This window comes from Gymnoscopelus braueri (genome assembly GCF_963280865.1).
Source record: "Gymnoscopelus braueri genome assembly, chromosome: 24".
NCBI classification, from domain to species: Eukaryota; Metazoa; Chordata; class Actinopteri; order Myctophiformes; family Myctophidae; genus Gymnoscopelus; species Gymnoscopelus braueri.
The window spans coordinates 34,209,797-34,227,187 of NC_137626.1; the positions used below are offsets into that span (position 1 = coordinate 34,209,797).

General features: G+C 40.9%; 1 protein-coding gene across 1 annotated transcript in view; it reads right to left on the bottom strand.

Moving 5' to 3' along the window:
- LOC308080128 (protein NLRC3-like) overlaps nucleotides 1-17,391 on the bottom strand; it is a 206,663-nt gene that overhangs the window by 106,104 nt on the left and 83,168 nt on the right. The window lies entirely within an intron of this gene.

Genomic DNA, 17,391 nt, shown 5'->3' on the forward strand with positions numbered 1-17,391 from the left:
CATGGAGCTTCAGTCTGACATTGGCTCCATGTGTAGACCATTACAAGGGGGAGGGGATTCGAATTTCCCATACCAGTTAGAATTGGTTTAGAATTTTCCTAAACCAATCACAAGGGATCCCCACCTCCGACCTCCGACTCTCATTGGACGGTACTTTTTGTACCGAATAAATCACATTACAACACCAGACCAAGAGGGGCAGTCCACTCAAGAGAGTGGGCGGGGTCTATGGTCTGGAACCAGGCTATTCCCGACCCACAGTTTGAGAACCACTGGCCTAGAATACAGCCGCAATAAGGTTATTATTTAACTCAGTACTCTACTGAGTACTCTACTGAGTACTTCTCACTTTGAGGGGAGAGGGGACGTAGTTCCTCCAGAGGCGCGGGGCCCCGGGGCCGGGCAGAGCGTTGAGCAGGCTGGGCCGGTTCCCGTCGCGGGTGAAGTCGGTGACGGCGGTGAGCAGCACGGTGTCGCTGGCGCAGCGGCCGCCCTGGCAGGGCGCGGGTTCCAGCGCCGCCTGGCAGGAAGACAGCGCCACGTTGGGGGCCTCGTGACCCAGGCCGTCTGGAAGAGGCCAAACACATCATTAGCACATCGTCTACCCCGTGTGATCCCATGGTCTCTAGTGTTTTATTCTGTCAGTGGTTTATCAGCGGTGCTCAAACTTTTTCATGTCAAGGATCCCCAAAATGATATGTATTTGGTCGCGGACCCCGGTAGCAAAGATTTTAGTAAAAAAACTGCTTTAAAAAGTATTATATTGGGGCGCCCGCTGGCCTAGCGGTCCAAGTGCATGCCACATATAGGCTCTAATGCCTGACAGCGTGTCGCGGGTTCAACTCCCCAACCCGACGACCTTTGCTGCGTGTCTCTCCCCATCTCTCTCCCTGTTTCCTGTCTATCTCCTGTACTATCAATAAAGGCAGAAAAAGACCCAAAAATATAATTAAAAAAAGAAGAAAGAAAAGGAAAGGAAATTATATTAAAAAGATTTGCACAAAATGTTCAAGATCTTTCAAAAATAGCAGATCTACAAGCTCATAGCGCGGCACGAAGTGATGTGCTATGAGCTTGTACATCTGCTATTTTTTTAATAGCTAAAGTACAAAATAATGGTTTAAGTGGTTAAAAAGATTGTGATGCAAAATTATGTATAAATGACACAGACGCTTTCCCGGTATTAATGGGTTAATTTTGTATTCTTATTTGTTTTGGTTCGGCTCTGGATGCTTGGCTCTTAGCTGTAGCCAAACTCCTGTCCTGTGGTTTATTATTACTGCTGTTTCTGTTGTGACACCGGAATCTCCGCACAGGGGATTAAACAATGCTTGTTGAGTGACATCGGGGCTTGATAAGAACGCTTTGATCGTTAATTTGAATCAGCTGTGTGGAGGGAGAACTGCAGTAAACATGTAGGATAAATTGTAATCCTGCTTACATTAACCCATTAAGACCGGGACCGCATCTGTGCTATTTTAAACTTATTTGGCTATTCAAAAATAGCAGATATACAAGCTCATAGCACGGCACCGAGTGCCGCGCAATGAGCCTGCAGATCTGCTATATATTTTTTTATCTTGAAAATGTGTGCAAATCTTTGAATATATATTTTTTAAAGCGAACATTTGTAACTCAAATCTTTGCTTCTGAAGGTCCCTGGAACAAAATATATATATAAACTTTTTTTCAAAAAACGGCCTTAGGTCTTAATGGATTAATAACCTTCCACAGAACTGCAGCTGCATACAGGAGCGTCCTCCTGCAACATAAACAGCGCGCTGTCTGACTCCACAGCTGTCATTGTTTATAATCATGTATTTCAACTTAGTTGTAGATTTTTATTTTTATACTGCAATCATGCCATTTGTAATACTATAATCATGCGTGCCAACTTTGTTGGCTAACTTGTTGTTGGCAAATCATATTCTATTAATGTTTTTATTGCGTTATACATAGAGTATATCTTGCCTCCTCCTGGCACTTTTCCTTTTTATATTTTGTGTACTGTTTTTTTGTATTGTTTTTACAATTTGTGCTAAATAAATTAATCAAATGAAATGATAGAACCCATTGTGTTGTTGTGATACGTGGACACTTTTTAACGTCACCTTCACAATCCACCAATCGTGGAAGGTTACCCTTTTGATTTCTGTCAGTTTTGTTCCCACATTATTGTCATTATTGACTGACGCGGATCACTCAAATGAATTGAGTGAGTACAACCGCAAGTAATGCCCATAATTTGCACATGGCCTCACTGGAAACAAGTGGATATTATAGAACACTGGTTCTCAACATTGGGTCCGGGGACCACCAGGGGTCCAAATTGACCCGCAAGGGTCTGTAACTCTGAGAGTGTTCAAATGGAATCAAATGGACTCTGTTCCATTTGAACACTCTCAAAGTTAAATTAACACTAAGGATTGTTACAGTCTAGATTTGGGTCCCGAAGAAGATTATATATATTTGTTTTAATCAAATCAGGGTCTGTGGTCTAATGCCTATCAAACTGGGGGGTCCTTGAATTTAAAAAGGTTAAGAATCAATTAACTAAACTATACTGGAACAATCTGTAAAATCCACTTATTCAACTCTAAGAGTGTAACAAGGCTGAGAATCAATGTTGTGAGAAACCCATGTTGATCTGACCTGGGTCGTTGACGCTGAGAGACAGGGGAACGCCACACTGGTGTTCAAGCTGTGGTCCGTGGCATGGGATGGGGACGGTGCTGTAGATGGTCACCTCGTGTTCCTTGCTGTTCTCTGCTATGTGGAGAACATCAGGAGAGAACTACACGCAGGAGAACAGAAGAATCAGTACAATTTTAAGGTACTTTAGTTGAGTATTATTTTATTTTTTAATATACTTTATACTTCTACTTCACTACATCTACAGGCAAATGTTGTACTTTTTACTCCACTACAATAATTTAAAAACTTGAGTTACAAGTTATATTATTTATGGATTTAGATTATGAATACAAAACATGCATTAACCACGTAAGCCCTATCTTATACTTTGGAAACATTTGAGGACTTTTAATTTGGTGCCGTATTGTTGACAACCCATTTATCAGTATGATAGTTTTGTCCGCTCATTTCTTTGTTTAATCGCTTCCAAGTTCACTTGTTTATCCCGTATACTGTACGAGTTATCTCTATCCTGACTGGATGAAATTGGTCCCCAATCTGAACATTCATTTTCAGTTTAGCTAGAGAGCTAGAGAGATGGGGAGACCCCTGCTACTGAGCAAACACTCTTTAGTAATGATTACTATCAGAATATATAGCTATGTTAAGCTTAATTTAACAAGACAAATAAATGGAACAGTTATTGTATATATAAATTAATGAATTATAAATCATAATAACGTGCTACTATGATACAGTACTGAGATTTGAATCTTGTTTTTATTACCTTGAGGCCAGCATAGAAGCTCTCACTCTCTCGTGGAACAGATTGTACTTGACTGTAGTTGGCTCTGAACGTTGACACACTGCAGGAAAACTGTAAACACAAATGATTTCAGTGGTTTGATGTGTATTTTTGACAATAATTACATAAACAAACAGACAAGGCCTCACTCAAAAATCAAGTTTGAAATAAGTCCCAGATAGCAGCCTGAACCACATCACAGCTACTCAATAGAACAGCTGAGTCATGATCAGTAACATAATCATCATGCTGAAATGTTTTAATTTCAAGGACCACTTGAAATTAAGGATCCACTTGGTTCCATGTGTACACTCTCAGAGTTACAGAACCACAAGGGTCCACTTGGTTCCATTTGTACACTCAGAGTTACAGAACCACAAGGGTCCACTTGGTGCCATTTGTACACTCTCAGAGTTACAGAACCACAAGGGTGCACATGGTTCCATTTGTACACTGTCAGAGTTACAGACCCATAGGGGTACATTTGTTTCTTATCAATCATTTAGCCGGGGATGCCCTGGAACCACGGAAAGGACCACTGGGGGTCCCCGGACCCCACTTTGAAAACCACCAATATAAAGTATATCACAATTTAAAGCAACAAATAATAAGGTTCATTTGTATAGCACTTTTTAAGAACAATGTCACAAAGTGCTTGACAGAAGAATCCACAACACAAAACAAGCATGAAAAAAACGTAAAACAAGAAATACATTCAAACTAAGAGAGCTGCGTGTTAAAAGCAGCTTTATAAAGGTGAGTTTTTTGAAGGGATTTAAAACTTTACTGGAGTATTTCCGATGACATATGGGTGAATTGATCCAAACTTTTCAGCATGTCGTGCTCCTACACACTTGCTGCTGTCAGGCAGAAAACCTTGTATCTCCATATTTCTACTTTAAATGTTTATCGCAAATTAAGGTATAAGAGTAGCATGAAACAGTTGAGCTTTCTGTAGAAGCTTGTAGATCTGCAGTTTTTGCTATTTTTGTATAGTGAAAGTGAAAGTGTGTCTTTAGCTTTTATACAAATTGAAACAATGCAAAGTTTTAATAAGAGCTTGTGACTAAATAATAACTACATTGGATCCATCGGAACAAAGGTTATTTTTCCCCCCCCCATCTCCTTTTTTGACATATAAGGTTTCCACCCGACAGCGATGACAATATGGCCGATGACGTATTGGTGAATTGGATCCAAACATTAAGAGCGCGTGGCGCTCCAGACATAACACATGGACAACTCCCCCCCTGCACTGTGCTGAGAGCACGAGCAACGCACAGAAAGCTGTCACCTTTGACCCCGGCACAGCTGTGACATAAGCATGTGTGAAACATGGGCCCCCAGAGCAGTGGTGGAAAGTAACTAAGTACATGTACTTGAGTACTGTACTTAAGTACGACTTTGAGCTACTTTTGACTTTACTTGAGCATGCCCTTTTTTCAAAACATTATACTTCTATACTCCACTACATGTCAGAGGCAAACGTTTACTTTTCACTACAATACAATTATTTGAAAACTTCCAAGTTACTTTGCAGATTTAGATTACATAGATATTATTACATAACATGCATTAACCAATTAAGCCCTGTTGTATTACTTTGTCTATTCGAAAAAAGCCGATCTAAACAACGTGTCGCTTAAGTGGTTAATGTAGCCTATGTCTTGTAATTATTAAAGATTTTGAATAACTGTAGTAGTCGAGTACAGTATTTGCCTCTGAGATGTAGTGGAGCAGAAACATAAAGTACCAAAAAATGGAAACACTCGACTCAAAGTAAAAGTCTTTAAAATTGTACCTAAGTACAGTACTTGAGTACATGTACTTAGTTACTTTCTACCACTGATTGCCTAATGCTGAGGATGCTTCTCTCTTCTCCTGCATGTATAGAAGCATAATGCATTGAAAAATACTCATACTCAAGTCAAGTAAAAAGCACCACAAATTTGTACTGAATCACTTGAACCCCAGTGTCCATCATTTCGTGGGGAGAACAGTAGCCACAAAATTGCAGATCTACAAGCACACAATGCGTCGCAATGCGACACATTGTGAGCTTGTAGATCGGCTATTTTTGACGGGAAAAAAGTGGACAAAGTACATGTAGTAACTCAAGTCCAGTTATCTAAGACTACTGGGGTTTAAGTTGAAGGAGGGGGGGCAGAGCTTAACGTGTCCCAGACAACATACGTGTCCAAATATGGCGATGAGTGAGCGCTCGGCCTCTCACAGCTGGACGGAGGAGAGGAGACATGGCAGTGGTGCGGTGGTGCGGTGCGGAGGGCGATGACATCACCAGAGTTGTCACATACGCTCCGCGTTTGGAGGGATAATAAGCTCTCCTGGTTGCCCGGGCAACGTCCAAAAAAAGAGTTCCATGATAAAGCAGGAGCTGTCTTTATGTGTTAACCACTTCACCCCTGGAGTCAGGATTTTGAGCATGTCACTATACGTGTAAACATTTTGTAAGACCAACTATAGAATATCACCAGAGGACTTGGGTCACAAAAGGGCTTAAAGTTGTACTATAAGTCATTGGTTCTCAAATTGGGGTCCGGGGACCCCCAGGGGTCCTTGGGGGAGTTCCAAGGGGTTCCTAGCAAAATGTGTTAATATAGCATCACAATAATTTGAACCACTTTAACATACCACTTTTATACTTTGACTATTCAAAAATTGCAGATCTACAAGCTCATTGCGTGGCACCGAGTGTGGCGCCAAGAGCTTGAAAAATCGTGAAAATCTGTGCAAACCTTTGAATATATATATTTAAGTGAACATTTGTAACACACATTTTTGCTTCTGGGGGTCCCTGGAACAAAATATCTGAGATGGGGGTCTGCGGCCAAACACATATCATTTTGGGGGTCCTTGACATGAAAAGGTTTGAGAACCACTGCTATAAGTGATATTTTTGGTTATAAGTGTAAATACTGTACTGTTGTGATAGTAATCAATGTTATAGAGTGTTTGTTCAGTAACAGGGGTCTCCTGCTCTCTCCGGCTCTTTAGTGAACAGAAAATCGATTTTCACGTCAGGATACTCAATTCATCCAATCAGGAGAGAGAACTCATACAGGATACTGGACAAACAAGTGGAATTGGGAGACACATTTTGTGCAGACAAAATTGGTAATGGAACAGTATAAGATTGAAGGTGATTAGTGGGTTCTCTCTTCTGATTGGGTGACATTGGTATCCCGACCCGATCTGTTTATTAAAGACCTGTTACTGACTGACCAAAACACTCTATAGTAGGGTTAGGGTTTACTATTAGAATATAGAGTTTTAACTTTTTAAACAAAAAATATGACTTACACTGATTACCAAACTTTTTTGGACGGACCTTTTAGACCTAAGTATTATAAATGTAATTGTGCTGTTTACATTTTTTGCCCAATAAAATATTCAATCAATCAAAAAACACTATCTTTAAGAGGTTAAGCTGTGTGTGCAGCCAAGCGTCAAGGTGCTCTTGAGTAAAGGCAGCTAAAGTTCCACCACGGCCAGGAGGGATAAGTGAATAATGACACACACACACACACACACACACACACACACACACACACACACACACACACACACACACACACACACACACACACACACACACACACACACACACACACACACACACACACACACACACACACACACACACACACACACACACACACACACACACACACACAGAGAGAGTGTAGATCGGCCATTTTCAGAAAAGATATTTGGTGTAGAGGGGAGAAAAAAAGGAGTGGACCTAGTACTGTATAAAGCCTTGGGGGACCCTGATCAACAAGGTATATATAGGGTTTAAGTGATTAAGCCCCATGTTATACTTTAAAACATGTTCAACAGTAGTGAAAATGATCTAAAAGCATCACAATGCGGTGTGAGCTAGTACTGTAGATCAGCTATTCTGCCACAGCATTAGACCCCGTATTATTACTGTATAATTATTAAAGTTGTTATATCATAATGATATAAGTGTAAAAAATGGGGGAAAATTTACTACAATCTACAAGCTCACCACCCATCACAATATGACGCATTGTGAGCTTGAAGATCAGCTATTTTCATCATTTTTGTTAACATTTAGAAAACTGGTAAAGGAAAATCAATATAATTGTTACAGTACAATAATCACAATCACAATATCGAGTAATGGAGGTATTTAGTCAGAATAAGGTACTTGATTTTGTGCAGCCCTATACCATGCCATGCCATAGCACAATTTAAATGACTAAGAATCCATTTAAATAGAAAGCATGTGGAGGGGAGAGAGTGAGGCTTGTCTAGGCTGGATCTGATTTCACATCTCTCTCTCTCTCTCTCGGCTGAACCGTGCCTTAGACAGGTCACCATGATCCATCGTTTAACCCCGTCCTCACCTGCACACGAGCGGGGTCAACCTCGTTCAGCATGCCTTTCCCTCACAGTGAGCCTGGCTCTCATTACTTCATATACTGTCCATTGGATCACATGTGGTTTGATTGAGTAGAACTTTTTTTTTGCAGCACAGACATGCAGCAGAAAATGCAATGGACCCTTTTTCAGCCTTCTGATTGGTCCCTGACTGACCAACCAGTAGGCTCCTTCCGCCTTGTCCCGCCTCCATCTAGTTGTTTATGCTGAATTTGTTATTTTAAAACATACGTATATATATATTTAAAATATATACCCAGTTTTTGGAAAGAAAACATTATTGTTCAATCACTATACTGCACCCGAGATGTTGCTTTTCACTGAGGCCAAGTTTAAAATAAGAATTGAATACATACATACATACAATATCAATATGAGGCAAATGAAAAACAACATTTTTAAATGGAAAGTGGATGGAGAGAGAGGATTTTTATCCAACCAAGCAACAGCAACCAATGGGTGCGCAGAGGGGCGGGACTGGACAAAGGGTATTATCTTTCAGGAAAGCTTGTAAGATCGGCTATTTTCACAATATGTTCGATGTCTCTGTTTTCTTTTGCAAATCGAACCCTGAGCATTAGTAATAATACTAGCACGAGTGATACAGATACAGCACTGAGGGGGGTTCTAGGGGGTCCCCAGCAAAATGTCAGGCAGACTAAAATCTTTTCTTATGGGGGGTCGGTCGGTCGATGTGTATCAATTCGGGGGTCCTTTGACGTGTAAAAAAAAAACGTTTGAGAACCACTGCACTATAACAGCCTTATCAATAATCGTTACCGTCTCTCCCAGTCTGAAGTGGACTCCGTCCATCTCCACCATGGAGAAGGTCTTCGTCGTGGACTCCTGCCTGACCTCAGCCTTCATGCTGTGTCCGATGTGTCTGGCCCACACCACCCGGTAGCCCACCACGGTGGCCTGGTGGTCCGGGCCGGACGGAGAGGGGGAGCTGACCCCGACGAAGGAGCACCTCAGGTGGACGCTGCTGCCGAGGAGCTCCGGGGTGATGACGGGTCTGCTGGGGAGAGCCGGGAGGCTCGCTGGATATAGGAACACAATGATGGTGATGAAGAAGCAGAAAGAAAGAAATAATCACTTTATTGACAATGTAAGTGATTTTTTTTCCTCTTTCTTTTTTACAAAAAGTTTATTTTTAAAAATGTTAAAGCTCTTTATTCTGATAGTAATCTTTACATTTGAGTGTTTGTTCTGTAACAGGGGTCTCCCCGTCTCTCCAGCTCTTAAAGGGATAGTTCACCCCCGAAATGACTTTTTTTCCTATCAATTATACACCCCATGGAATTCACGGAGATTTTGTATTCCTAAACCAATAATTTGATGACCGGTGGCGGCTCCGGTAAGAGACTCAAAGTGTCAACTTTGAGTCTCCTACCAGAGACATTAGCATCTTTCCGCCGGTCATCAAATTATTAGGAATGTGACAAAAACAAAAACAAATCATACTTTTTTGGGTGAACTATCCCTTTGAGTAAACACAATACATTTAAAAATGTGTTGGGAGGAAACTGCATGCAGGTCCAAAAGCATACAAATCCAACCCCAGAGGATACCAATCGTTGTTGTCGGGAAGAAACCTTGTACCTTGTAAACCCTTTTGCACTACTTCATCATACAAGAGTGTGGCACTAAAGTAGTGAAAATAGCAGGTCTACAAGCTCACAGCACACAGCTTGTAGATCGGCTGTTTTCACTATTAGAAGACGTTTTTAAAATAAGAAGAAAGGAACGGTTTTGGACATACAAGGTTCCACCTGACAGCAACAAAATCTAATCAAATGGACCTGATACTGTATTTTGGCTAAGCAGTTCTCATTCCCATGTGAACACAAAGCACATGCCCTCTTATCAGCCCTGTTTACTCTCTCTGCCAGGACACTCCATTCACACATACTCATAACAAGGTGTACTTATAATGAACCATTTCAGAATACATGCAGGCATATAAGAACAAAACTGAAATAATAGTAATAATAGTGAATGAATAATACATGGAATATAAGTTGTATTGGTGTTACACAGACACCCAAATCGTTTGGTGTCCATTTTATGTTGGGGTCTCCAATTTGAGCCATTGTTTTTTGTATTATTGTGTGGAGACCGTAACAGACCCTGATTAATGAAGTGTAAAGGGTTTTAAGTGGTTTATTCTTTCACCTTTGCATCGCCCATTGATCTCCACTTCACCCGGAGGACAGAGTTTTGGTCCAAATTCTGGTGAAACTGCAAAGAAATGTGAGGATTCATATATCAGTTCCATCAACCTGGAAACAAGAGCTTGAAACTCTGCTCTTCTGAACAAAGAATAAATACATGCATACATACATGCATTACATGATATCAGTAGAGTCTGTCACACTCTTGCAGATACCATGTGCATATTGTACAGAACACACCCTCATGCTCAATTTTTCAGGACAATTGTAGTCTGTGTGTGTGCATGTGCGTGCGTGCGTGCATGCGTGCGTGTGTATGTGTGTCTCACTGTGTCTGCTGTGACTCAAAGTGTACTCTATCATTGTCAAATCTCAACACAGTGCCATATGTTAGATCTGTAATCCCTGGCATGCGGAGTAATTTGATGCTCAAAGCCCAGGGCAAAAAAGGTCAACTATTGATAACAAGAAAATAGCCTCTCCTGCACAGAGTGAATGAGGACACAGTGAATACAGCAGTAAGTAGCAGTGTTAAAGTGGACAATGAATACAGCAGTGAGTAGCACAGTGAATATGGACACAATGAATACAGCAGTGAGTAGCAGTGTTAAAGTGGATAGTGAATACAGCAGGACCTCCTGTTCAGAGTGGATACCTTCTTCAGGGGCGACTCAGATTCCATCAGAGCATTCACCCATGATGCACTGCTGTTAGTTAGCCAAGTTTTTTCTTGCATTTTATTCTTTATTGCTTGCTGCTTGAGGAGGGTACACAGCAAAAGGAGGGATACACAGTAGTCTCGTGTAGCCAGACAACTATTCCACAATCTCTGAATGCTATATAGAGTCTGGAACTACAACTCCCGAAATCCGAGAGAGGAAGCTGGCACTTCCGTTCACGAAAATATATTTTAAAATATCTTTACATTTTATTATTATTTCCATTTCTGCTAAGCAGCAAGCTAAATATACTTAGATGATTTGTATTTATATTAGGATAAATTTGCGCGACTGTAAAGACGAAACGGAAGTGGAGAGGAGGCTTCATATCCGGTTTGTATTCTAATCATGATCAGAGCTTCCGAGTCCAGACTGTATGACCGAAAACATTTGAAAATTGTGGGAGGTAACAGTCTGGCCACGCGAGACTAGATACACAGCCAAATCCTTGGCATTTATTCATTACGAGTACATCAGATAACAGGATGTTGCATACATGGCCCGGAGTAGGCTGGCGCCCGTCTAGTATATAATATAAAATACTTTCTGTTAGAAAATCGATATCATCGGACGATACTAGCATAAAAATTGAAAATCCGAAAATATCGGTATCGTTTAAAAAAAAATGTTTTAATGAGTTACAGGAGTTCTTACTGTATGGTGTGGGTGATATGAAATGTGAGCTTACCATAATCACAGTAATCCTTAATCATATTCCATCATATTCAAGGGCTTTCGGAGAGAAATGAGACAGACTCCAGTCACTTTCAAATTAGAGCACTGCAGAGGGCAGGTGTGTGTCTGTGACCAGCTGACGCTCGTTGTTACCGACAATTAGTTTACTTTTGGTGAAAAAGCCCGCATATATCGGTATCGGTTGATATCTATAAATGAATAATAAATTAGGAGTTGGACAATGTCAGAATATCGGATATCGGCAATAAAGTCAATATCGGACATCCCTACTTTCTGTACTCCCACTTAGACATTTTCAGTAGCAGTTGCCCAGCAGCCTACCTTTAGCGCAGTAGCCCATGCAGCCCTGGGTGGGTTGCAGGTAGTAGATGAGGAACTCCCCACAGTTGCGCACGGTGATGGGGATGCGGAACAGACAGCAGTCCTTGGCGCTGCCGTGGAAGAACTGCCACGTGGCGCACGCCGAGAGCTGCCGCATCTCGCCGGGACGTGGCAGGGAGCCGTCTCTTAGCGACAGCCACACGGGCGCCTGGGTTCCGCAGCGGTTCATCTGCACACCAGAGAAACAATGGTTCATAAAATGGTTCTACGAAAGGCTAGATGCAGTGGTGGAAAAAGTACTCAAATGTTTTTACTTATGTAAAAGTATCAATGCTGCAATGTAGAAGTACTCTGTTACAAGTAAAAGTCCGGAATAAAAAAATTACTATTGTTATGTTTTGTAATAATAATCAACATTTTGTTTTCAAATAATTGTAGTGGAGTAAAAGTACAATATTTGCCTATTTTTTGGGGGGGGTCAAAGTTCTTTGAGGAACCAGAAATGGTTCCTTAAAAAAAATGTTTTACATTTTAAAATCTTTCTTTGAGACACTTTTAGCATTTAAGCACTTGAGCATTCGTAGAAAATAGCCAGTCTACTAGCTCACAACACGGTGCAACGCGACACGTTGTGAGCTTGTACATCGTCTATTTGCGATAAAACAAGGAGTGGATCAGGTATAGACCCCTGGGTGGGGGTTCTTTATAGAACCATTAAAATGAATGGTTCTTTAAAGCGGTGTTTCTCAAAGTGGGGTCCGGGAGAGGGTTCATGGGGGTCCCCAGAAAAATGTTTTAAAATAACCGTTTAAAATGTTCAATATTTTCTAAATAATTGAAAGAAATGAAAAAAGAAAGAAGAAACATTTTAACGACATAAATTAAAAAAAAACATTTTCAGAAAGGAGTCCCTGACAGGAAAATGTTTGGGAACCACTGCTATTCAAAGAACCTTGGTCTGAAGTGAGTTTCTTTCTTGAGCTCTTAGCGAGGGAGCCACGGCGGCGCCTGGGTTCCGCACCGGTTCACGTGAGGAGAGATGAGAAGACGCAGGCGGTTATTAGCCGCAGCGAGGGGTGCAATTATCACCCTGCACCTGGCCTGGGGATGAGCGCTACAGCGGTGTGCCTCTGACATGATGGCAATCAGCTGCTCTTCGGGCCGCACGCAGAAAGATGTTTGATGTTTTTAACTGTTTCAAGGTTGTACCGTGCTGCACCATTTGGTGACACGCCGTACCCTCAGAAACCAGCGGTGGAAAGTGCGTTTAAATACAGTTTTGAGGTACTTTATAACCCTGGCCTCACCTTTTTTCTGCCTTCATTGAGAGTCCACAGTTAACACCATTAAAACCGGGAATGCATTCCGTGTCATTTTAGATTTTAGCGTTGGCAGTTCAAAAATAGCAGATCTACAAGCTCGCAGCGCTTGTAAATCTGCGATTTTTGAACATTTTTGAAAAATCTTGGAAGTGTTTGAAAATGTTTCAATAATCTTCTCTTCTGGGGGTCCATGGCACAAAACCTTTTCAAACGGTGGTCCGCGGCCAAATATGTATACATTTGGAGGTCCTTGGCACGAAAAAGTTTAAGAACTACTGATTTAGAAGGCATTTGTAGAATCGGCCTCAGGTCTTAATGGGTTAAGATTGGCAGGAAACCAGGAAGAGAGAGTTGGGACCCTGGGTCTCACCTTTTTCAATACTACTCCAGTAGTACTACTCAGTGGCAAATATTGTATTTTTTACCTGACTATAATTGTTTGAAAACTGTAGATACTATTTACTTTGCTGTTTACATTATTATTACAAAACATGCATTAATCACTTAAGCCCTATAGTATATTTCGGCTTATAGAAAATTGCAGATCTACAAGCTCAAAAAGTGCCATAATGACCCGTTTTGGAATTTTGACAAATTTGGAGAAATCTGTGAACAATCTGCAACATGAGTACTGTAAGTAAAACTTTCAATGTAGGTATTTTACTTAACAGAGTACTTCTACATTGTGGTATTGCTATTTAACTTAAGTAAAACAACTTACTTATTCCACCACTGCCGAAAACACAATTAATTCATGCTTGCTAGAAAAAGAAAAAAGTGTTCAAATGAAGATTCAGTTTAGAGATTACATATTGTTTCAATGTTATGCTCCATTGATAGGAAAGCTAGTTGGCAAACCTATACTGTAGCACTAATACAGGTGGTAAAAGTTAATGAGTGTGCTCTTTAAACTTTAAGTACCATTAGCTCAAGATGTGACCGGACACAGGTACTAATCAGGTAATAATCATATAATTTACGCTCGTGTAAACACAGCTTTGGAATGTTTCAAACAAAAGCCACTTGTGTGCGAAGATGCTCATCTTCCCATTAGACTTAAGTTTACAGTTTAATGGAGTCTGTGTCTGTTGCCATCACTGTATTTAGACTGTTACAATGTTGCAGTCATGCCTGAATGGGTATGGAAAACAGAAGGTCCCTGTTTCGTCTCCCGGTCCCGGCTATGAGTCGAAGTGTCCCATGAGCAAGACACTTACGGTAAATCCTAACACTTTTCTGTTTTGCTAGTAGAAGCCATTCATCCCATGCTCTTTTGTCTATCAGTGGGCACTTGAATAATTGAAAAGATTAAAAAAACAGAAATCCATAATTTGTATTGTCTTATTCCGAATTCGAACCAAGGTCTCGCCTTTCTGTCAGGCAGTTCTATGGTAAAGACGCGCTGGAGACACACTCCTTTTCTCAGCGATAAGCATTGTGATTCAGCGCTCTCCTCCTAGTGTTATTTGGCAGAGCGCTAATGACCGCCTCAAGCACAAAATAGTTCTTTGAATCCTTACCACAACCATGAGAAGTCCATGTTTACCATTGTTTCAGCTAGGGCTATTTGGCACAGCGACGGTTAATATGTTTGAATGTTGCTGGCATCAGTAAACAATCTGTCACTCAAACAAATGCTTTCTGTTGACATGGCCCCCCAAGCCAGTTTTTTTATTTGTCTATATAAATATCTTTATTAGTATCACGCAAAGTTGACATGTCAGAGCAGTTAAGACATGTTTTATTTTTCTCCCCATCCCTCCCCCATATTGTTATTGCTGTCATATTTTCCTTTCCAAAAAGACAAAGAAAAAAGAAAAAAAGAACAAAGAAGAAAGAAAACAAAGAAAAAGTCCAGACAAACAAACATGCATACATGATATCAAACTAGGTATAAACAATAGAATGTGAGATAGAAAATAAATGATAAATAAAAAATAAGAATAAACAATAGACAAAAACAAAAATAAATACATAAGTGAGTTATCCAAATGCAAAACATGTGTCACAAGCTTATGTAGGTAATACATAGAGTTGAAATGCTGTCATACATCACCGTCCATCAATCACATATCCCAGTGGTTCTCAACCAGTGGTCCAGGGACCACCAGTGGTCCTTGAGGGGGTTCCAGGTGGTCCCCAGCTAAATGATGGAAGAGGTGGTAACCAAATGGACCCTTACTGGGTAGATCTTTAACTCTTGAGAGTGTAAAATGAAACCAAATGGACTCTTACGGGTCCATTTGGTTTCATTTCACGCTCTCAAGAGTTAAAGTATTGTTAAACATCTGCATTACTTCATTTGCGAGAAGTCTACACAATTAGAGAACGCAGCAGAAAAGATCATAATTTGATCAACGTTTGCCTGTCATCTCTCATATGCTATGGCACCAACATCAATACAGCATGAATTGAGGACGAAATCTCATCAACGACTACGAAATATTCAAAGTCTTGGGTCTGAGAATCTAAATCTCATCAAATGGTGGTCCGTGGCTCAAATGCCGAATAAATAATGGACCGTGATATGAAAAGGGTTGAAAACCCCTGACATATCCCATTATAGATACACACAGGTTTCCTAAGCCAGTTTTTGTTGCAGTGTGAGTGGACTTGCCTGGCGGGTTGTAGGGCTGCATGTTCATGCTTAGTCTGCTTATTCCGATTTACACTTGTAAGTCGCTCTGGATAAAAGCCTAAATGCTAAGTTGTGTCTTACCTCCACACAGCTGGTGGGCATCTCAGCCGGCTTGTTGTTGATGTTGAAGCGATACCACCCGGGGGAGAGGGAGTGGTCACAGATAAGGTCCTGGATGGCCGTGTTCTGGATCTCCGTGGAATCAAAGTCCACACTCCGGTACGGGTTCCTCAAGGTGCGGTGGCCTCCTGGGGAACACTCTGGGGGGGCTGGAGGGCACAGAGGTCGAGGTGAGAGGGGGTATACACAGTACAATCTCAGTGGTTCTCAACCTTTTTTTGAGCTCTGGACCACTAACATATTTCAAACAATCCTGAAGGACAAGCCTACCCCACCTACTTACAATAATATTTAGCACTAGTCCATACCCGGGGATGTTGCACGGATGCACACTCAAACGATGTGCAGAAGACGTGACTTAGATGGGACCACAATGGGCACTACAGATCCCATAGCACGTGTCTGTGCTAATAAACAGCTTGAATTTGGGAAAAGTACAAAACAGCTTCAATTCATTCTAAGAACCACTGGGGAGAGAAATGCACGAAAATAGCCATGTTAAAGGAGAATACCGGACAAATTAAGTGTTGTCTTTGATGTCTCGCTACTCACCGACCGACGTGAAAAGTGGCGTTCTTTTTTTCCATAGATTCCCGTGTCGTAATTTTTAAACCCCCTCCGTTGTCAGAATGGGAGCGCGTGGGTTAGGGAGATTCGTCTATTATAACCGTGGCAAAGTTGTTTTTCTCTCTACTGCTAGTCATTGTGGAGTCTCATGATAGTCAAACATGCGTTGAAATTTCCTGCGAGGCCACCGTTAATGGTGAACGAGTTAACACTGGTTGCTTGTTTCCAGAACCTGGCAACACGAGTTGCCAGGTTCTGGAAAGAAACAAGCATCCAGTGTTAAATCGTTCGCCATTAACGGTGGCCATTAACCATTAACCGGTGGCCATTAACCAAGAGGGCCCAACGATTCCAAAAAGACACAAGTATGAATCATGCTTTAATTTCTAATTTGGGACATATATTTCACAATAATAACATATGTACATGTTCTAGACATTGTAATGTTCAACAAAAAAATATTACATGCATATTACTTACGTTTTTGTGAGGAATATCTTCCAGAGAAAAAAGAGATCTGTTACAACAGAGATTTTTCAAGTTGTGATGATTCCTGGCTCTGTGGGGGGTATTTATATGCAAATATCCTGGCCAATGGCATTGTAAGACTAAACAATAGGACCCAATGAGCATTTAGAGGTGAAAAAATAACAGAAAAAAAAAAGATTTAAACATCTTTCTTTATAAAATATAATTGTTTCCAAAAGGGATCACTGGGTCTTAGAGGGTTAAAGCACAGCTCAAGACTTTTGATTGATTGAATATTTTATTAGGCAAAAAATGTAAAACAGCACAGTTACATTTAAAATACTTTGTCTAACAGGTCCGTTCATGAAAGACCTTGCGGTCTTGTTTCCAATGAGGGCCTTGGTATTCAATTCATAGACATATATAGTGGCACCACAGTTCGAATATCAAGACCTATTTCTTCACTCTTGCTTTTAGTTGATTTTTAAATCTCTGTGTT